This window comes from Macrobrachium nipponense, chromosome 22 (genome assembly GCF_015104395.2).
Source record: "Macrobrachium nipponense isolate FS-2020 chromosome 22, ASM1510439v2, whole genome shotgun sequence".
In the NCBI taxonomy this organism is placed as follows: Eukaryota; Metazoa; Arthropoda; class Malacostraca; order Decapoda; family Palaemonidae; genus Macrobrachium; species Macrobrachium nipponense.
This window is the reverse complement of record NC_087213.1, coordinates 67472056-67495497: the sequence shown is the minus strand read 5'-3', so window position 1 is coordinate 67495497 and position 23442 is coordinate 67472056. Positions and strand designations below refer to the sequence as shown.

General features: G+C 37.8%; 1 protein-coding gene across 4 annotated transcripts in view; it reads right to left on the bottom strand.

Annotated features, from left to right (window-relative positions):
* The window catches only part of LOC135198774 (transcriptional activator cubitus interruptus-like), a 605738-nt gene extending 582665 nt beyond the window's left edge, over window positions 1-23073 (bottom strand). For all 4 annotated transcript variants that reach the window (XM_064226692.1, XM_064226699.1, XM_064226701.1 and 1 more), the window contains exons 1-2: window positions 22940-23073; window positions 12524-12629 (exon numbers count right to left, since the gene is read on the bottom strand). The gene's annotated coding sequence lies outside the window, so the exon portion shown is untranslated. The remainder of the gene's footprint in view (window positions 1-12523; window positions 12630-22939) is intronic.
* Between the last annotated feature and the right edge of the window lie 369 nt (window positions 23074-23442).

Sequence of the window (23442 nt, the reverse complement as noted above, 5' to 3'; positions counted from 1 at the left end):
TTCAATTCCCAAGATTATAATAAACGGTGCTGAGTGAATAATAGTGTAGCAGAGAGAGGGGACGTTAGCTATATATATGCCTTAAAACCACCACAGATTTCCATGGGAAATAAAATGTGAAAACTCAGGAGTTAGCAATCTGAAAATGGCTAGGCTTGTCGTAATTAAATTTATCAAGATAAAAAATCCGATAAAAAGAACTCAAAATGCTTCATCTTTTTCGTGGAGGCAAGTGGAAGCGACAAAAGACTAAAATGAAAACTGGGAAAGGTCGTTATAGATTTAAAAAAAAAAAATGGTCTTATCTTAATGACGGGGAAGATATAATAATCAGGAAGATCAAATTTAGGAAGAAATTCTTAATGTATGAGTAAATTAATGAATTAACAGTTCACCAAACTAACTCGGCAGAAATCCGGACGCCAGGGGTGGAAATTCTTAACAGATAAGATTCCCTCATTCATATGTAAATACGAATGGAAAATTAGAGAATGGCAGATGGTATAACTAGGGAAAATGTACGACCTGTTAAAACGCAGTTGGTAGCTTACGGTTAATAAATATTCTTATTTCCGGTGTGGAGAAATACAGGGACCTGCTTCCTTGAGAGGAACAAAAGCTAAAGAATTTTGCATTAAATAATGATAAATCATATATCATAAAAAATACATATAATATATATATATATATAGATATATATATATATATATATATATATATATATTACTAGCACCGTTTAATCGATACGTTACTACGCAACGTTACTCAATATTCAACTCGCAATTAACAAACACGAGAAGCAAATCATCTACTCACTGCAGATAATACGGACAGGCATAACAGGCAAAATCAAGAATAATGTATTCTAAAGCACCTTAATGTGACTGTCATTATTCGCAATGAAAGATGTAATTCCCAATTTCCGAGCGATCTGCTAGTCAAAATGGCCGGGTCTTAAACGGATATAAAACGTCGCAGCAGGCAGCAATTGTTTCTGTTACATAACTGTCGAGCAGTCAAAGCTCTTAAGTTTGGTCAGGAGATAAGAGAGATAATGAGCCAGCAACGAAGCCATTTACTTCCAGACAACTGCCGTTTCAGAGACATGATATCGCAGCATCCAGGGGACAACTGTCTTAATCAAGAGCGAAAGAAGGAGGAGGAGGAGGAGGAGGAGGAGGACGTCGCCAATTGCACGACCCTCCCCGCATCTCCTCCACGGTTAACCACGAGGCTCGTGAAGAATTCCCCTAATGAGCTTCACCTGAAATTTAATTAGAGTAATTAGATCTCCAACGCAGGTGTCACCAATTAGGGACCGGGGCCAGACTTAATTTGTTGCGCAATGTCGCTGACTCCTAGATTTACTGGCCGCAAGATATTGATAGGGGGGTTTATTTACTGTGATAGCCTACCAGCAGCGATGCTATCGCGAGGGCTGGTGGATTTACCTCGTCCAACGGCCTGCTTGTTCTCCTGGACGCTCCCATTTATCCCCGAGGAGTGAAGCCACACAAGAAGGAAAGAGATGATCCTCCCACCGTGCCTCATCTCCAATGCACTTCTCGTCATCACACTCCAGGGTGGTGAGGTAGTACGATGATGAATATATAAAACAAGATTCAACATTTCTCTTCGCTCGTGAATTTGTTGTTTAAAGGACAGGCAACTATATCAAAACTATAACAGAAAACTACAGTTAAAAAGGCCTCCTCGGACTGAAGTCTTAGTTTCGAAGGGAGTTCACGATATCGAATCTAAACATACAAAAAAAAAAAAAGTTTAAATTGCTCTTCACTCTGGCCCTAGTTCACAAGGCAGTCTGGGTTATCAAAACTAAAACATAAAAAGTAAAAGACTTTAAAGGGCTCTTTGCACTGAAACATAGTTTAAAAGACAGTCTGGGATATCAAAACTAAAACATAAAAAGTAAAAGACTTTAAAGGGCTCTTTGCACTGAAACTTAGTTTAAAAGACAGTCTGGGATATCAAAACTAAAACATAAAAAGTAAAAGACTTTAAAGGGCTCTTTGCACTGAAACTTAGTTTAAAAGACAGTCTGGGATATCAAAACTAAAACATAAAAAGTAAAAGACTTTAAAGGGCTATTTGCACTGAAACATAGTTTAATTTAAAAGACAGTCTGGGATATCAAAAACTAAAACATAAAAAGTAAAAGACTTTAAAGGGCTCTTTGCACTGAAACTTAGTTTAAAAGACAGTCTGGGATATCAAAACTAAAACATAAAAAGTAAAAGACTTTAAAGGGCTCTTTGCACTGAAACATAGTTTAAAAGACAGTCTGGGATATCAAAACTAAAACATAAAAAGTAAAAGACTTTAAAGGGCTCTTTGCACTGAAACTTAGTTTAAAAGACAGTCTGGGATATCAAAACTAAAACATAAAAAGTAAAAGACTTTAAAGGGCTCTTTGCACTGAAACTTAGTTTAAAAGACAGTCTGGGATATCAAAACTAAAACACAATAAGTAAAGACTTTAAAGGGCTCTTTGCACTGAAACTTAGTTTAAAAGACAGTCTGGGATATCAAAACTAAAACATAATAAGTAAAATACTTTAAAGGGCTTTCGCACTGAAACTTAGTTTAAAAGGCAGTCCGGGATATCAAAACTAAAACATGAATAAGTAAAAGACTTTAAAGGGCTCTTCGCACTGAAACTTAGTTTAAAAGGCAGTCCGGGATATCAAAACTAAAACATAATAAGTAAAAGACTTTAAAGGGCTCTTCGCACTGAAACTTAGTTTAAAAGGCAGTCCGGGATATCAAAACTAAAACATGAATAAGTAAAAGACTTTAAAGGGCTCTTCGCACTAAAACCTAGTTTAAAAGACAGTCTGGGATATCAAAACTAAAACATAATAAGTAAAAGACTTTAAAGGGCTTTCGTACTGAAACTTAGTTTAAAAGGCAGTCCGGGATATCAAAACTAAAAGGGATCTTTGAACTGAAAGCTTAGCTTAAAAAGAACTCCTTAATCAAGAACAAAATTAAAGGGCTCTTTGCACCTGATTCTTAGCTTGAAAAGCGCTCTACTATATCAAAAATAAAAAAATAAAAAACTTTAAATGGCTTTTCGCACTGAAGTCTTACTTTAAAAAACAGTCCACGACAACGAAACTAAAACATAAAAAAACAAAAGTTGAATGGGCCCTTCACACTAAAGCCTCAGTTTCAAAGGCAGTCCGCTGCATCAAAAGTAAACATAAAGAAACAAAAGTTTAAATGATTCTTTGCACTGAAGTCCAGTTCGAAAGGCAGTCCACAATTTCAAAACTAAAACATAGAAATTTAAGGCTTTTTGCACTGAAGCTTTAACTTAAAAGGACGTCCAAAACACCAAAACCAAAACATAAAAAAAATAGAAAGTTTAAGGGGCTTTTCGCATATTTCAAAAGGCGACCCAGTGAATCATAAAACAAAATACTTTAAAAGGCTCTTGGCATTGAAACCTTACTTGGAAACCCACCTATATTGAGTGCGCGACGTGAAACAAATTGATAGCAAATTGAGGACAAGGATTTTCAAGTTAAATCTACCTGCTCTCGTAATAATAAATCTGACTAAACATATTCAGGCGAACCTTTTTAATTCATGCAATACAAAGTTATAATAAAGCATTTGTATCATGCGCGGAATGAAGATCGTAACGGCCACGTGGAATCATTTAAGTATATTCTCTAAAAACCTCTTTATGACGGAATTCTGGCTACATAAACAAACTGTCTTAAAAATTCACTCATTAGGAGCAACATATAAAGGCTTTACCGCCTCTCGTACAAAAAAGGAAAAAAAATATCATTACAACTCTTGGAAAAGTAAATCCACAAAAGTATGTCTCTTTGATTGTGTTAGTTAAAAAATATATTTCAAATAACAAAATCAAACAGACATACTATTGTGGATTTACTTTTCCATTTTACTGACTCATGTGATTATGAGTTTTCTTTGAATTACAACTCTTGTTATAACATAATCAAATTTATCACAATCGAAGTCAGTTGACCCACAAGAATAATTCACCACACACACATACACATGCACACAAGCACACATCACACACTGCGACCCGCAAGAGATAAATTCCAGCATCCTTATCTTGAAGAGTCCCTAACACATTTTCCAAAACTTTTTCCCTCCTTTCACACTTCCCCCTCCAAATCTTTTTAATCAGCTTAAAAATATTCGACGAGGTCGTAAATTCATCGCCAAAGCAACGGCCACCTTTATAAGGTGGTCCTCGAAGATTTATGGCTAATTTCTTCGGGTAACGAAGATACCCCGATCGCCAGATTCCAGGCGCTTGGGAGTGCATATACAAATGGCTATTATGCAACACCTTTACTTCTTCTATTTTTTTTAAATTCCGAGGCTAATTAAGGGCCTCCACATACCCTTAGCGACTAATTTTCGTTGTTTGTTTGTATGGTGATTTTACGTTGCATGGAACCAGTGGTTATTCAGCAACGGGACCAACGGCTTTACGTGACATCCGAATCACGTCGAGAGTAAACTTCTATCACCAGAAATACACGTCTCTCACCCCCCCCCCCCCTCAGTGGAATGCCCGAGAATCGAACTCGCGGCCACCGAGGTGGCAGGCCAAGACCATACCGATCACGCCACTGAGGCGGCCTTAGCGACTAAGGTTTAGAAACAAACATAATGGGGAAGGGTGAAGAATTAGGTTTAGCCAAGAAGGAATCCATAGAAATGAATCTTATAAAGAGTTAGAATGTTCAAATTCATGAAGTGAGGTGTTAGTTTCTATGCAAAACCTAGTGAATAGATCTTTGTTTGGTTCCGGGCCACTGCCGAGGAATGATGCAACTTAATTTCGCATTTGGGGGAATCAATAACCGCATGGTACTTTAGCATCTTGATGACAACAATCATAACGCTATAACCACAACTGATGTCTGAAAGCTTCATAATCAAGCCGGGCAAACTATCGTTCAATAATCGGGCAAATTGCTGACCAGTAAGTTGCCAGACGATCCTAATGAAACAACTGAGGCTCCTGAAGACAGAGAGTTGTCTTACAAAATATACTCAACAATATTTCCCTACTCACTATTACACAGAAAAAAAAAAAAAAAAAACGTGAGATCTAACACAGAGCCTCCAACGCCTAATTGGAAAGAAGCACTAAAATGCAATTAATTTTCGACGCCAGCTCACTGTCACTTTTGTCCCGGATGAGACTAATTACACGGAATAAGAGAATTATTAGTACCTAAATGTTTCTTGTAATCATACTGGCTGCCAGTCAAATTTTGCGATAAGTAGTGACGCAAGACAATGGAACAAATTATTACACAACCCAAACATCAAGGTAAACATGCTGCTTGGAAAACTAACGAGAAAATGTATCATAAGCACCACAGGCCTCTCATTAAGATTGCGATAATATCCATCTGCATCTTCGCCAGATATTGTGTGTTTGTGTTTATATATAGAAAATGTATCATAGGCACCACAGACCTCTCTTTAAAAATGCTATAATATCCATCTGCATCTTCGGCGGAAGATATATATATATATATATATATATATATATATGTATATATATATATGATATATATATATATATATATATATATATATATATATATATATAGTATATATCGTTTTGGGCAAGGATATTATGCACTTATATATTAGCTGACTAACCTGGCGCTGCCTGGGAAAAATTTGAATGACAATAAATAAACTCTCTCTTTCTCTCTCTCTCACTCTCCCCCACTCTTTCTCTCTTTCTCATCCCTAACACCCCCTATAACCCATCACTCTTTCCTTCTTTCTACTCCCTATCACCCGCTCTCTCTCCCTCTCTCTCACACACAGACACACTTCCTCTCCCTCTCACTCTTTCCCTTTCCTGTTGAAATAGTTACTGCAATTACATTGCCCTGCATTTTTGACATATTTTTCACTCCTTCTCGCTCCCCACACTTTTCCTATCAGGCTGAACTTGGACTTAAAGGGGACTGGAAGTATCACCATTCAACTCAGTGACCTCGAAAATTACGAATGAGACACTAAAATGTGTCGTTTCCCAACCCCACCCCCTTTGGTGCCATTGATGTCTTACCTCTCACCCCCAAACGTTAGTACGTCATTATTTACTATTCTCGATGCATCATTATTTCAAACTTCAGTTAAGGCATTACTCTCGTAATATTGTCCTTCTTTCCACCATAGTTAGTCTCTCATTTAAATCTGAATTTATGTTCAATGAAATTTCTTTGCAGAATGGGTAACAGACCATGAAAATTACACTGATGATGATACTGAAAGTATACTGAAACAAATTCTGATTTGTAAAGCTATGAGGGTCGCACTTCTGTCTAAATGTAAAGTATAGGAAAGGAATAATTATATATGCATTGCATAAATCTGAATCAAATAAACATAGACCGAGGTTAAATTAAGTACACGAAGGAATGAAAAAGAATTAACATTATTTATTTCAGTCCTCATATATTTTACAAATACATCATTAACTTTATGAGAGAGAGAGAGAGAGAGAGAGAGAGAGAGCTTAATCGGCAAGAACATATGTATTTTTTGGCTTATTCGAGGAGTAAGCCTACAAACTACTTTGTAAATGTTGTTGTTGTTGGGGTGGGTAGGAAAGCCTTACGGAAAAGCCTGAAAACGGTGTTTTGCGATGAGTTAAAAATACAAGAACTTAAGATAGGTATATTTATTAGAATTAAAATATAAAAAATAATTAATGTGCATCTTAAACAGCAGAGAAAAATTATTTTTAATAAAATATTACATTCATTTTAATTTCCGTTGGTGACACGCTCTATTTGATCGTAGATTTTAGCACGCGCCCAGAGTAAGCTGGAGGTCGGATCACGCCTTGTTCACAAGAGATATCACGGTTCCTATGATTTCCATAAGGATCTCGTATCGACTAAATAAGGATCTCGTATCGAGTAAATAAGGATCTCGTATCCACTAAAATTGTAATTTCAGTTTCTAAATAAGGTTTTTACTTCAAAAGACATCACAACCGCTAAGATGTCTACCTTAGAAATTTCCAAAGCACTTCTCGATTGCTTTTTACTATCAAGCATGGTTGCGAGCCAGAGAGATTTATACGGAAAATTCTGTACAACACAAATACTCATATACTAACATTACAAAACACCAAAATTACAAAATTCTCGATTTCATTATGTACCTGCATTTGTAAAAGTTTTTGGGGTTGAACTAAAAATAATAAGCCGAATATAACATATGTAGCAAGTTTCTGACCTTTTGCAAATCACGGACAGACTGTTAGACTTATTATATTAGTAAGGTAAATCTTTACTTGAAGATCTTTTTCTAAACACTTAATCGCAAGTCATTCTCCACCTGGTTATCTTAGGCCCTCATCATGATGACAATTCATGATGTACAACGATAATTATGACCCCAAATTATAGCCCACCGACTCTACATATAAACTTCGGCTCAGCTTAGATGGCCTATTAGGTGCTAATCACCAACGACGTTTTCCATGTTTATAACACAAGGCTATAATTCGCCGTTCGCTTTTGTATCACAACTGTTGCCGCACTCCATACGACCTTGAACGTGGGTTTTTACAGGTCATCGCTTTTATGTTCCAAGGTTTTGCTTTTGTGTTTCAGTTGTAATGGTCGTTGCATTTGTGTTTCAACTGTAAAAGACATTGCAGTTGTGTTTAAATCATACGGGTCGTTGCATCTGCTTTAACTGTACAGGCCAATTGCACATTATCGCTTTCGGGTTTCAGTTGCACAGGTCATTGCACCACCGCATTTTTTCAGTTTCAGAGGTCATCGTTTTCGTGTTTCAGTTGTACTACAGGTCACTGCATTGCTGTTCCAGTTGTACAGGTCACCGCTTTGGCGTCTCAACTGTACAAGTCATCACCTTCATGTCAGTTGTACAGGTCACTGCATTTATGTATCAGTTGTACAGGTTATTGCACTCTCGTTTCAATCGTACAGGTAATTTCACTTGAGTTTCAATATTATAAGTTACTTCCCTTGATTTTTAATTGTACAAGTCATTTTGCATTGATTTCAATTGTACAGGTCATCGCTTTCATGTTCAATTGTGCAGGGCATTGCTTTCGTGTTTCAATTGTTCAGGCTATCGCTTTAGCATTTCATTTGTATAGGTCATTGCATTGCCGTTCCAATTGTACAGGTCACTGCATTCGCTTTTCAATCGTACAGGTCACCACATTCATTTCAACTGTGTCACCACATTCGTGTTTCAGTTGTACAGGTCACTGCATTTATGTTTCAATTGTACAGGTCACTGCATTCGCGTTTCAACTGTACAGGTCATTGCATTTTGTTTCAATTGCTCAGGTCATGACTTTTGTGTTTCAACTGTGCAGGTCACTTCATTCGTGTTTTATCTGTACAGGTCATTGTATTCGTGTTTCATTTAAACAGGTCACTTAAAAGTTAAGTATATCTTAGTTTAACCAGACCACTGAGCTGATTAACAGCTCTCCTAATTGGTTACTTAGCAATGGGACCTACAGCTTCTTACGGGATGCGAACCACGTTATATCGAGAAATGAATTCCTAATCACTAGAAATAAATTCCTCTGGTTCCGCATAGGCGGTAGTTGGGAGCGAACTCGGGCTACCATATTGGTAGGCGAATACACAACCCACTCGTCCAATAAGGAACTGGTGTACAGGTCACTGTATTCGTTTCAACTGTCCAGGTCATCGCTATCATGTTTCAACTGCACAGGTCACACTGTATTTGTTTCAACTTGACAGGTCATCGCTTTCATGTTTCAACTGTACAGATCATCGCTCCCGTATGCAGTTCAACTCGCTCATCCATCATGCCATGACAGGAATGGAGAATGAGTTATTCAGAGAGGTAGATGTCTTGCTGCAATAACCATATTCAAATAAATATATACAACGTTGTAAATAATATACGCCAGATTCTAATATCCAAAACGCTCTCAATGTTCACCAAAACACTGTTTGCAACGGAAGACAAGACATTCATCATTGTCACATAATCCTTTAATTGATTAACCAAGAATGACATTTCACAAATAACCATAAAATAAAGAATTTGAAACTCTCTTTGGCATGTTAAAAGTAATAACAGAATCGTTCGTTCGTTCATCTTAGATTAAGCGCTGGCCTTTTGCCACCTTAGCGGCATCTAGTAGGTCATGAAGCAGCCCCGTAATGTATGTTTGTTTGTATGGTGCTTTTACGTCGCATGGAACCAATGGTTATTCAGCAACGGGACCAACAGCTTGCTTTGCGTGACTTCCGAACCACGTCGAGAGTGAACTTCTATCACCGTAATGTATGAAAACAGCTGCGCCTTGAACTTGCAAAGGTAATGTGTGACTCTGCCGACCCACTGAATTACCAGCACGAAAAACCTGTTCATTTCAATGTTATTCATCAACTGTATCACTTTAGGGACAAACTGTAAAAGTCCCGGTAGCTCCGATTTATAAATTTACTTTATTACTATAGTAGATTCACATCAACCGGGCATTTGATGACTAGCCCAGTCCCTTACGACGCTCCTGATTGGCTGTTGTAAAACCAATCAAAGGGCTGGAAACTCTCAGTGTCTCTCTCGAGTTCACATGGGTAGGATCTATGTGCCACCTCTTCCTGAGGGATACGTCTTTCAGGAGAGGTGGAACATACATCCTGCCTATGTGAATTTGCGAGAGAGACAGAGTTTCCAGCCCTGTGATCGGCTTATCAACAGCCAATCGGGAGCGTCGTAAGGGGCTGACCTAGACATCAAATGCACGTTGATGTGAATCTACTGTAGTGGGCTACGAACTATGTGAACATCCGTCTCTAAACGATAATATGTGTAACAAATTATTCGAGAACTCACCCTACAGGAAGATCCGAGGGCAAATCCGTCAGTGGGAAAAATATCGTGAGGTGTTCTGTACCACATTGGCCTTTACTCTTATCATTTCGACAGCGGCACTTAGTATTCTAAATACAGTAGCCTATAGCAGCAAGAAAGTACAAAGGAAAAATGACTGAAAACTTATACGGCATGCAAAAAGTTTGTTCTATAACAAGGAATCACGTATTATTACACACGGAACAAACCATCTGTATAGTTACAAACATACGGTTCCCTGTTTTCAATTTAAACCAGAGATAAAATCAAGAAAACCGAAGTGAAAAAACCAATTATTGAATCACTGACAACAAATGTCAGTTCTCAATTAACTTCACCTTAACAATGGATAAACTAAAAATTACGATCATGTACTACCTTCCTGAAATGGCTGGTTATTTAATCCAATTTTCGAGGGCAATTCCGTGGAACGCCTAAAATAACCAACGAGGAAATCCGTCAAAACAACAACGATCTGAGATTTCGACCACGCAAAGCTTCATTTATTCGGTTAAGGCCAAACTGTCAAGAGACCGTGCAATTTGGACAGAGAAAGGCAGTCAAGTGACAGCACCACTCCATCAAAGCAGGACAGTCAACAGACAGGGTATTAACCCAGTATGTATATGTACCAAGCAATGCGGAAGCTATAGTACTATAGTAGAATCACATCAACCGTGCATCTGATATCTAGGCCCGTCCCTTACGACGCTCCTGATTGGCTAATGATAAGCCAATCACAGGGCTGGAAACTGTCTCTCGAGGGAGTTCACATAGGTAGGACGTATGTTCCACCTCTCCAAAGGGATACATTTAAAAAACGTATCCCTCAGGAGAAGTGGAACATACATGTGAACTCTCTCGAGAGAGAGAGGCTGAGAGTTTCCAGCCCTTTGATTATCAAGGCTTATCAACAGCCAATCAGGAACGTCGTAAGGGACTGGCCTGACATCAAATGCACGGTTGATGTGAATCTACTATGGTACAAAAAACGCCGTCCCATTGAGTTTACCCTATACTTTGACAAAGGTGGATACGTATATACACCGGGTTCATACCAACAGACTGTACCTTTTAGTGAAAGTAAGGCAGCCAAACGACAGAACACCAAAGAGAGAACAGCGCCATTCCGTCAAATCAAGCCAGTCCAAGAGACAGCCGAAGGAACCGAAGCCTCTCTCCCTGGGGATGCCGACGACCGTCCTGTCACAAAGGAGTTGCATGGCAAGCGATCCCCTAACGATTGGCGGTTGACTAATTAGACCCTCAGAGCGGCCCTCTCCTCCCCGTCCCCACCTCCCCCTAGGCACCCCTGGCATAAATGCACTTCTCGGAGGCTTTAATGGGTTAATTCATAGTCATGAGCAAATTTACATACGTCGTTACCCGGAGATGTATTCTAATTGTCTTGGAAGTGAATGCTGGTAAATACCTGGGACATGGAATAGGGTCCCCTTTTCAACCTTCCAGCCTCTTTCGCATTAGAGATAAGAAAATGGAATCTAAACAGCATTGTTTGCATTCTCTCTCTCTCTCTCTCTCTCTCTCTCTCTCTCTCTCTCTCTCTCTCCTCTCTCTCTCGCTCTCTCCTCTCCTCTCTCTCTCTCTCGTCTCTCTCTCTCTCTCTCTCTCTCTCTCTCTCTCTCTCTCTCGAGGTGTAAGTGTACAGGTATGTTCTTCCTGTTTACCAAGGAATCTGTTCATTTCCACTGTTTTAAGTTATAACCTACAGAGTGGCAATGATGAAAATAATGAAAATCGATACATGTAATTTACACTTGAGGTGAGGTCTTTCACTGAAGATTCTATCATTTCTTTTGAATCATTCATTTACAACTTGATACCGGTACACGTCAAATCTGATGTATAAACAGCAGCCATAACAAGTAAGGCAATGTGACACTGAAGTCGTGATGGTATAAAAAATGTACCAGAAATCTCTTCCAAGTCAAAAGGCAACAACAACGATATGCACTTACATAAACGATGTCTTTATTTTTAGTCACGATATACAGTGCATAAACAACGCCTTTGTAGTTAAGAAATTCACGTACATAAACAACGCCTTTGTAGTTAAGAAATTCACGTACATAAACAACGCCTTTGTAGTTAAGAAATTCACGTACATAAACAATCCCTTTGTAGCTAAGAAATTCACGTACATAAACAACGCCTTTGTAGCTAAGAAATTCATGTACGTAAACAAAGCCTTTGTATCTAAGAAATTCACGTACATAAACAACGCCTTTGTAGCTAAGAAATTCACGTACATAAACAACGCCTTTGTAGCTATGAAATTCACGTACGTAAACGTCTTTGTAGCTAAGAAATCCACGTACATAAACGTCTTTGTAATCAAGAAATTCACGTACGTAGTCTTTGTAATCAAGAAATTCACGTACGTAAACGCCTTTGAAGCTAAAAAATTCACGTACATAAGCACCGCCTTTGTAATCATCGTGTGTCAACAGATCACATAAACTAAACGGAGGAAAACTAAGGAGCTGCAACGAACAGCATAAAAACAGGACAACAAAAGGAATGAGAACGCCAAAAAAAGGTGGCTTAACATCAGTATCCTTTTACATACCTGACAATTCTCTTCCCATACGTAGGCGGAGAGGCGAGTCACCACTGAATACCAACACCAAGGCCGGATAAAAGAGGTGGGTCCGGGTAGAATAATCATCCTTGCCCTGTAAAAAAAAGGAAACAAACGTTGTTACTTACATTAAGAAGGCCCTAGGAATCTTTCGTAAACAGCAATTAATCGAAGTGAGGAAAACGAGCCTTATGAGTACTAACTAAAGTGTATAATTTTCGTTAGTCTTCCTAAAATGAAATAACAACGTGGATTCCAAGAGACTTAGCCGCAATGAATCACACTTAAATGTACGCAAATTACTTAAATTAACTGAGAGAGAGAGAGAGAGAGAGAGAGAGAGAGAGAGAGAGAGAGAGAGAGAGAGAGAGAGAATCCTGTTGAGTTTACACCTAATGTATGCTAAACGTATGCATAATAAACCAGACCAATTCGTGGAAATGCCATATCCTGCTTTAGTTGCAAAGTAGTTACAGCGAAACCAGTCGGTTTGTCGCATAACTAAATTAACGATTAAGACACAGTACTTTCATCAGTTTATATGCAGAAAATAGCTCTAATCAAAATTAACTTTCAAGATGAAACCAGAACTACATACGTCACTAATCGAAGCAATTAACCCTCTTACGCCGATTGGACGTATTAAACGTCGTGTCAAAATGTCTCCCGTATGCCGATTGGACGTATCATACGTCGGCTCAAAAAGTTTTTTTACAAAATTCGCGGAAAAAATCTTATAGGCCTACCAGCCGAAAACTTTTGTATCACGCGCCTTGGGGGATGCTGGGAGTTCACGGATCAAGGCGTTGTTTTGTTTACAATCGCTACGCAGGCGCGCAAGCGCGAATTTCTTTCTTATCGCACTAAAAAGTATCAGTGACACATCTCGGAAATTATTTCGTCACTTTGACATAATTTTTGCATCATTTTAAATTATCCTTTACATGAAGTATTATATATGAAAATGTGCGCAATTTCATTTAAAATACAACAAAAAAATACTCATGATTGTAGCTTTTATCAGTTTTGAAATATTTTCATATAAATAACGATAAGTGCAAAAATTTCAACCTTTGGTCAACTTTGAATCTACAGAAATGGTCGAGAAACGCAATTGTAAGCTAAAATTCTTATATTATAATAATATTCAATCATTTGCCTTCATTTTGCAGCAAATTGGACGTCTCTAGCACAATATTTCGATTTATGGTTAATTTATGAAAAAACTTTTTCCTCACGTTCGTGCGATAACTCTTCCGATAAATTTTTTCGTGCGATTGTCCTAATGTTTGCACCCTTTTAAATTTGCCGTTACATAAAGTTTTATGTATGGAAATGTGCGCAATTTCATGCACAATACAACAAAAAGCAACCCATGGTTGTAGCTTTTATCAGTTTCGAAATATTTTCATATAAATAACGTTAAGTGCAAAAATTTCAACTTTCGGTCAACTTTGACTCTACCGAAATGGTCGAAAAACGCAATTGTAAGCTAAAACTCTTATATTCTAGTAATATTCAATCATTTACCTTCATTTTGCAACGACTTGGAAGTCTCTAGCACAATATTTCGATTTATGGTGAATTTCTGAAAAAAAAAAAACATTTTCCTTACGTTCGCGCGGTAACTCTTCCGAAAAAATCAGAATTTTTTTGTGCGATTGTCGAAATGTTTGCACCATTTAAAATTAGCTGTTACATAAAGTTTTATATATGAAAATGTGCGCAATTTCATGTAGAATACAACTAAAATTGATTGAAGGTTGTAGCTTTTCTCTTTTTTCGAAATATTTGCATATAAATCACGATAAATAGAAAAAAAACCACGTTCGGTCAAATTTGACTCTTACGGCCTAGTAATATTCCGTCATTTTTCTTCATTTTGAAACAAATTTGAAGTCTCTAAAACAATATTGTGATTTATGGTGAATTTTTGAAAAATATATTTACCTTCACTCCGCCCGCCGATTCGCGGCCGCAAGTCTCCGAAATACGTACATCGCATTATCCTAATATTTGCTCCTTTCAATTTAGCCTTTTTATAGAGTTTCATATATCAAAATGTGCGCAAATTCATGAAGAATACAATAAAAAATAATTGAAGGTTGTAGCTTTTTCCATCTCCGAAATATGTGCATATAAAAAAATATATATATAAAAATTTCAACATTCGGTCAAATTTAACTCGTCCGAAATGGTCGAAATCTGCAAGTCTAATCTAAAACTCTTACAGTATCGTAATATTCAATCATTTGTATTAATTTTGAAACAAATTGGAAGTCTCTAGAACAATATTTAGAATTACGGTGAATTTTTGAAAATAACATTTTTTTACGTCCGCGCGTTACGAATTCGTACATCATTTTGTGATAATATTTTTCCGGTGTTGCTTTTATTGTTTTACTATGTATTATATATCAAAAGGATTGAAATTTAGTGTACAATACAACGAAAAAAATATTAACTCGTTAGCTTTGACCGTTTTTTGCACAGCGTAATTTGAATACAATTATCTATGAATTTTTTTTTCGCTACCATATATCGCATTATTTACATATGATAATGATATTATTTTTCATTTCTGATGATTGCATACTAAACTTCAGGCAATGAAAAAAAAATGAGCCAAAAATGAACTCTTAATCTTCAAAACTAAGCGCGCTGTGATTTTTTGAAAAAATTATTTTTTCCGCTTCCGTGCTCACTCCAAACCGGAGCCGGCATACAGGAGAGGTTTTGATTTTTAGGGCTTCGGCGTAAGAGGGTTAAGAGCTGAAGAAAGGACCAGCTGCTACGCTAGTGCAAAAGATTAGGAGTGTTATGTCTACTAAAGCCCAATAGTTACGTAAATGAAATAAAAACAATTAAATCCTTGAAGTGAATTGTTTGCACACTATGTGAGGTGTAAGAGGAATTAAGAAATGTAGATTAAATAGTAAAAAAGACCAGCGTAGGTGAAAGGATGAATCAGAGAGTTTTACGATGTTTTGGTCATGTGGCTGGAAAAGGTGGATTATGCGAAGTATTAGGAAGGTGAAGGAATAATCGTATTTTAGAGGAAAACCCTCAACATCCAGGAATAGCACAAATGCGTACAGGAAAAGGTGGCATGGTGTAGATGAGACAGAGTGGGTGGGCAATTGACACATTACTGATGCCCCTTTATATATTATATATATATATATATATATATATATATATATATACTATATATATATTTATATAACATAGACCCTTGACTCACGAACGCATTGACCCACGTACAACTCGATCCCCCGACCAAAATTATAAGGTAAAATTTCACCCTTGACCTACGAACTAACTTTGAGATACGAACAAAAAAAAATGCGGAAAATAAAAATTCTGTTTGGGTCATGAACTAATTTTGAGACATGAACATTTGAAAAATGCTGGAAATTTCTGGAAAATAACAATTCACTTTGTTTCACAAACTAATTTTTAGACACAAACATTTGAAAAATGCGCGAAATCGCCCAGCACACGTGAGAGCGTTTGAGTTGCCATGGGAGGGAACAGCCATCCTCCAGCCGCCCACGCACGGCGTCACCCACGCATCGCTCTTTGTCTCATCTCATTGTGTACAAGACGTTCGTCAATTCGCTTAGCATTTTTTGCGCTAAAACTTGTGATTTTCTTCATAATGGGCCCTAAGAAAGTGAAGAGTGGTGGTGAAAGTAAGAAAGTGAAGAGTGATGGTGAGAAGAGGGTGCAGAGGAAGATAACCATTGAAATAAAGAAAGAAATTATAGAAAAGTTTGAACGTGGTGTTCGCGTGACCGATATCGCAAGTGAGTACAAGATGGCCAAGTCGACAATTTCGACAATTTTGAAAAACAAGGATGCCATTAAAGAAGCAAATGTTGCGAAGGGAGTGACAGTACTTAACCAACGATGAGATCGCAAACCCTCGAAGAGGCAGAAAAAATAATTTTGAAGTGGGTACATGAGAAACAGATGGCAGGTGATAGTGTAAACGAGCCGATCATCTGCGAGAAAGCTCGGCAAGTGTATCAGAGTTTTGCTGAAGGAAACTCCTTCTACTAGTGCCACGCCATGATGATTTTAAGGCTAGTAAAGGGTGGTTTGATAACTTCAAGAAAAGAACTGGAATTCACTCTGTAATTAGGCATGGTGAGGCTGCTAGCGCAGACAAGGCTGCTGCTGAGGCATTCGTGACTGAGTTTGCCGAGTTCGTGGAGGCCGAAGGATACGTCGCTCAACAGATTTTCAATTGTGATGAAACGGGCCTCTTCTGGAAGAAGATGCCCAACAGACAGTTTATCACCCAAGAAGAGAAGGCGCTCCCAGGCCACAAGCGCAAATGAAGGATAGGCTTTAACGTATTTTGTTATGCTCAAAACGCAAGTTGGCGACTTGAAACTAAAGCCGCTACTTGTCTACCATTCAAATAACCCGCGTGCCTTTAAGCAGCACAACGTAAATAAGGCCAGACTGCCTGTAATGTGGAGGGCCAATACAAAGCATGGGTGACACGGAACTTGTTTATGGAGTGGATTGATGAAGTGTTTTTGCGCCGACCGTGAGTCAGTACCTAACAGAGAACAAGCTACCCCTGCGGTGCCTTCTGATCATGGATAATGCCCAGGCACACCCACCCTTCGTACTTGGGCTGACTGCAGTGAACATGACTTCATTCAGTTCAAGTTCCTTCCACCCAACACGACCTCTGTTCTCCAGCCCATGGACCAACAAGTCATTAGCAATTTTAAGAAATTATATACGAAGGCGCTCTTCTCCAGATGCTTCCGTGTAACTGAAGAGACAAAATTAACCTTAAAAGAATTTTGGAAGAAGCACTTTAATGTTTTTCACTGCATAACCCTCATTGATAACGCATGACTGAAGTTACGTACCGCACATTAAATTCTGCCGTGGCGGAAACTTTGGCCCCATGCGTAACTGTCCGTGACTTTGAGGGCTTCGATGCAGAGATTGTGCAAGAAATTGTGTCCATGGGCAACAGTATGGGTCTACAAGTCAACGACGAAGATGTTGAAGAATTGGTCGCTGAACATTCAGAAGATTTGACTGCGGACGAACTTGTTCAACTCCACAAAGAGCAGCAGGAGCAACTTGCTCGGGAGCAATCAACTGACGAAGAGGAGGCTGGGGAGGAAGTTACAGATGTCAGCAGTGATGTGATAAAAGCCGCATTGGAAAAGTGGAATGATGTCCAGTGCTTCCTTGAATTGTATCATCCGGACAAAATTGTTACGAACAGGATCGTGAATATGCTCAATGAAAATTTAATGAGCCATTTCAGAAAAGTTATGCAAGGAAGGAAAAGGCAACAGACATTGGATAAGTTTGTGATTAAACGTTCACCAAAAAAACCTAGAAGAGTTGAATCTCCGGAACGAGATCTCCCCGACCTGGATGGGGGAGGGTCTCCTTCCGCACAATAACCTCCTCCCCACCCACCACCCTCCTCTTCTCTTGTCCGTCAAGCCAGAAGTCTCGCCAGTCATAGTAAGTGTTCACTTTACAAACGTTTTTATAGTGTTAGTTTACCATTTTAAATTATATTATTAGATATATTAAGGTTTTTTACACTGACTTTTACATTATCTGTGTAAAATAAGGCAAAATATACATAATATATATTGGTTCGTAGGGTCGAGAACCAATTAATATTATTCCCATTAAACCTTATGGGGAAATTAGCTCCGAGTCACGAACAATTTGGAACACGACCAAGGTCTAGGAACGGATTGTGTTCGTGAGTCAAGGGTCTACTGTATATATATATATATATATACTATATTATATATATATATATATATATATATATATGATGTTGCACCCCATTAAAAATACATAATGTAGCTCAGCAAACTATGTTATTTAAACTACACCAACTACCTTCTTTTTTCGGTTGCTTTTTTACCCTAGGTTTCACTAAGGTCTATGAATGAATGCCATCCCCACCAAAACAAAAAAATCTTGCAAAAGTTATGCATTCCATCCATTCCTCAAGTGCAATGGAATGACTAAAACTTTGAGCACATTTCACACTCAGAAAAATTAACAGAATTATGGTAGGTACCTCATGAAAAAGGTAATATTACAGTAGTACTACAGTCTTTGTTATTCTAGGCTATAGCATCCTGTTGACAGGTTAGTTCTGTTAGGTTATATGAATGGTATGGGGAAAGTACTACTACAGTTCCTATAATAGGTTATCCTACCTTATAAAATAACAACAGGACAGGTTAGGCTACAGTTTTTAATTTTCAAGTGCCAACTATGTCAAGCTTTGGTTAAGACTGTTGAGTTATGCTATATTACAAAAAGTAAACTCTGCTGCTCCTACGATAGGCTAGGCTACATCAACCTGAAGGCACTTTAGACTATGGCATCATTTTGATGGAGAAGACAGTACGGCCCTTGTGACTAGTTAGGCCTTAGTTTTCCCGTTACATATTAAACTATGGTTAGAATACATTATCCACTTGTGATATGTACCATTATAAAATGGTACCGTAATACTAAAGTGACCCTATGATAGGCTACGCTAAAATAGCCCCAAAGTGGATTAGGCTATGCCGTACTACATCTATGTTAGGTTAGGTGGTAAAATATTGAGATTGGCCAATTTATAGCATCAAATTATACACAGTGATATATCTTGATAATGTTTGTGTGGGATCATTTAATTACCCGAGTATCCAATTCATATATATATATATATATATATATATATATATATATATATATATATATATATATATATATATATATATATATATACGTATATACTATATATATATAATTTCACTTCAATGTGTTTTTCCTCAAAAATGAGTAACATATCGTTGATTTCCATTTCTCTATCACCTCAAGTTTAACTATTTCTAACATATGCTTTTTACAAACACTAAAGATAATATAATCTAACTTTCATTTAAAAATTTAGAGAGCAACCATCACAGATAACCTAGAACAAGTGCATAAAATAAATTCTCTCCACTGATGAAATCTGCCATGGTAGTCCAGGCCAATTGCAAGGGGCATGATAATCTGCAAGCAACATATTTCAAGAGCAGTGTCACAATGAAATAAACAAATTTTTCATGGTAACTTGGGGGCACTAACCAATATTTCTATTTTACACAGTTTTTATTTTATTTATTATTTTTATCAAACGACATTTCTATGTTATCATGCTTCTGGTTTGAGTGAGATAGCATGAGATACACTTGTCCCTTCCTTATTCTCTCAGCCTATAATTCCTCATAGACAGTTGCAGGGGTTCAACAGACAATGAGGTTATCTCATATTGCAGCAACTGCAACATCACTTTTGCAAAAGGTGTAGAACCTGTAGCCTTCCTTTGCTAGGATACCACTCCAGTGCTTTGTGAACAATTATTCCAGCATTAATAGCCATGGGACCTCCCTTTGGACAATATGTACTTACATGCATAGATGTGTCATGCGACAGGGTAGCCCATATCCAGTTCGGTAGGTTAGGTTAGGGTAGGTTAGGTTAGGGTAGGTTGTTCATGGGGGGAAATAGGGGACAAAAGCTAGGCATAATAAATGTTGATCATTTCCGATTTTGCCTCTCATACTGACAGTTTAAACATGGGCTACACTTGTTAAATATCTATTTTTCTGAGTATTTCACTACTGGTATTCTTTACCCTAAGCTAAATCTCTAGTACCTCTATAGACAAGTGGTTTTCACCAACACATAAACTATGGTTAAAAGGAAAAGTTTACTCTAAGATAAACTCTGACGGTTTGGCTTAAGCTTTATGCTTGCAGCAAGATATCTGTATAACAAACACCTGCCCAACAATCACACAGGACAGCCTACTCGTATAGCCTTAGGAATTAAACCCAATCCTAGCCTAGGATTTGGTAATATTTGACAAAATTGTGAAACATTTATTCAGTAGATGGATAAATATTGATAGATCTATATTACTATTCCGCAGAGGCCTAGACTATGGCAGTTGCGGTTTAAATATGCAGTTTTACCTACTGAACAAGAATTTTAAGTAATATTCATTCGGACGACTGTAATTAACCCCCAGGGGCTCGTACTAAACAAGGCGAAATACATTTGACGCCCCAATTCCTGGTGGCTTTCGTATTCGCGGGGACGAATGATGCGCAGCGGAATGCTTACTATATATAAATACCTTTGATGCTTGAAAACACAGGAAATAAGTTGTTGAAACCAGTGGCCAACAATTTGTTATGTATTATCAAAACCATGACATATCTGTCTGTTAGCTAACAAGACACTTATCATCAACTCGGTGAAGGCCCCGATTTCTGTTCTTGGCCTATGAAATATTATAGGCCTAAGAATATGTGACCAGCATCGTAGAGGATCGTGCCATTTCCACCGCAACCACATGCTAGGCCTATTACTTGTGTTCAATACTACCCAGTTTATCGTAACCACTGGACTCAATATTATCATATTACAATCACGCATGAAACTGGAATTTGTTTTAACAATGCATGTTTGGATAACCTTCGGTGAAATGATCAAAGTACGAGTTACCGGAATATCCATATTATATTACACATGGCGGACTGGTTTCTTGGTTTCACCGTTTGTAATAGTCTTAAGGTTAATTATTATAATCGATTACCGGAATTCATTAAAGAGGACTTAATAAAAAAAATGTTAACCAGTTCAAACATCAGTTCAGAAGGGTTAACAATTGCAAACTTTTAGATTTATTAATGCGTCTTCAATTATTCACTCTGACATCATAGCCACAACAATATTTCCCGGGCAACCCACACTTTCACGTTTTTATTTCTCACTCATTCGCCTTTCTAGGCTGAAATTAATTTCTCTGAATCATCTAACAAAAATTCTCTTAAAAATATTTTCAACTTCTCTCTATAGAAACTGTTTTGAAGTTTTCATGATTTGACCGGAATTAAATGCTTCCCTTCCGTGAACTTAACTACGCTGCTTATTCCAGTCTGTAAAGTGGTAAGGTCGCCGTTCGGGAGCACGTTTTGGCATCAGATTTCTAGTGATATACTTTCCACAGGAGGTCAATATTGATGATAAATATAAAGCAACACTCGCTGGTCACTTTGACAGAAACAGATCATACTATTTGTTCGTGATCCTGAAACCAGTTCTGCCACTTCACCTACCCTATCAAAACAGAGACGTTAGTGTACTGTGCAGCATTTTTGTTTACACGGGAAGGGAACTTAATAAACGACTGCCCAACAAAGGGATGCAGGCTTATTCAGACCTTGGCTGATTCGGACCTTAGTCTTGGCTGATTCGGACAATTGTTTAGGCTAATTCGGACATATATAAGCATTCCGCATCGTTCGTCCCCGCGAATACGAAAGCCACCAGGAATTGGGGCGTCAAATGTATTTCGCCGTGTTTAGTACGAGCCCCTGTGAGTTAATTACAGTCATCCGAATGAATATTACTTAAAATTCTTGTTCAGGAGGTAAAACTGCATAGAAAAATCGGCCAATCATATGAAGGTCCGAATAAGCCTGGATAAAGGTCCGAATGAGCCAGTACATGGTCCGAATCAGCCAAGGTCCGAATAAGCCTGTTCCCCCAACAAGTTCCTACACTAATAACAAATGTTTCTTAAACCTGCACATATTGAGTTAATTTTATCAACAAATGTGTTATATATACTCAGAATATGAGAGACCTCACAACTCAATTTTGCTAAGAAACATTTAACAATTACAGTATAGGGCAATCTAGTATGACGGATGACAGTCTGAGTGTCATGGCGAAATGTATCTTTACGATCCGATCAAACTCTTTTTGAGAAAGATGGTCATAGGTCCATGAAATGTGAATTCAGACGTATTTGTGGAAGAATGTGCCCGTTTCAAAACGAAGCTCTGAAACGATTGTGTGAACATCATCTTTTAGTGCCATTATTTGATCACAAAATGCTGCAAGAGAATTCACCTGTGACGTCATCGAGGCCTAACCGGTGTCATTCAGCAATGGTAAGAATATACTTTTTTATTTTCTTCTCTTCTGGTAACCCGAAGCTGGTTCCGTTTTTTGCTTCTCTGCCATTCGCCCACAAAGTCATGCGATAATCCTAAGCTGAAACAATTCTGTGCAATGTGATAAGAGTTGAGGTAGCCTGCTGCAGTGATAGGCCTAGTAACTTCAAAATCAGAACGGGGATGTATCAAGACTTGGATGTATGCCATACTATGATAAGGGTTGTCCGTGTAGATCGTTTCGACTGATGATATTTTCATCTCTAATTTCAGAACGAAATTTTTATATGACATCAAGTTTTGTTAATGTCGTTGTTATGGGAAGTGCAAATGATCTGGAAGTGGTTAGTAGGAACAGTAACAAAGTCGAATTTGATCTTCGTACGTGGTAATGGTAATGTTGTTGATAAGAGCGAATGAATGACTTCGCTTGTGAGACAAATAGTAATCACATAACGCCAATCATCTTCAGATTTGTCTTAAGGTAGACCATCTGTGTTATGGTCGCTTCCGTAGGTCTTACCGGGTCCTGGTTATTCACACTCAACGGTCAACTTTTGAATAAATGTTCGTGATCGTGCTGGGCTGTTGAGTCAGGTTGCCAGATATTTCTGATCGACTATCGTACTCTGGCTTGAAATTATCAGTTTTGTAACGGTATTATCATAATGATTTATCAGATTCCTGCTATTAATATCATGTATTTTGCTTTTGCTACCAATGCTGGAAACTAATACAAATTAATAGGATACTGCGCTTAAAGTAAATTTTGAACTAATTACTTTTCATTTTACCTCTAACCGGTAGCTATTTGTTCATATATTGTGTTTTCTGCTTGAGAAACAAAAGGAACTAAATTTCAAGGGATCGGTATAGTACTGAATATTA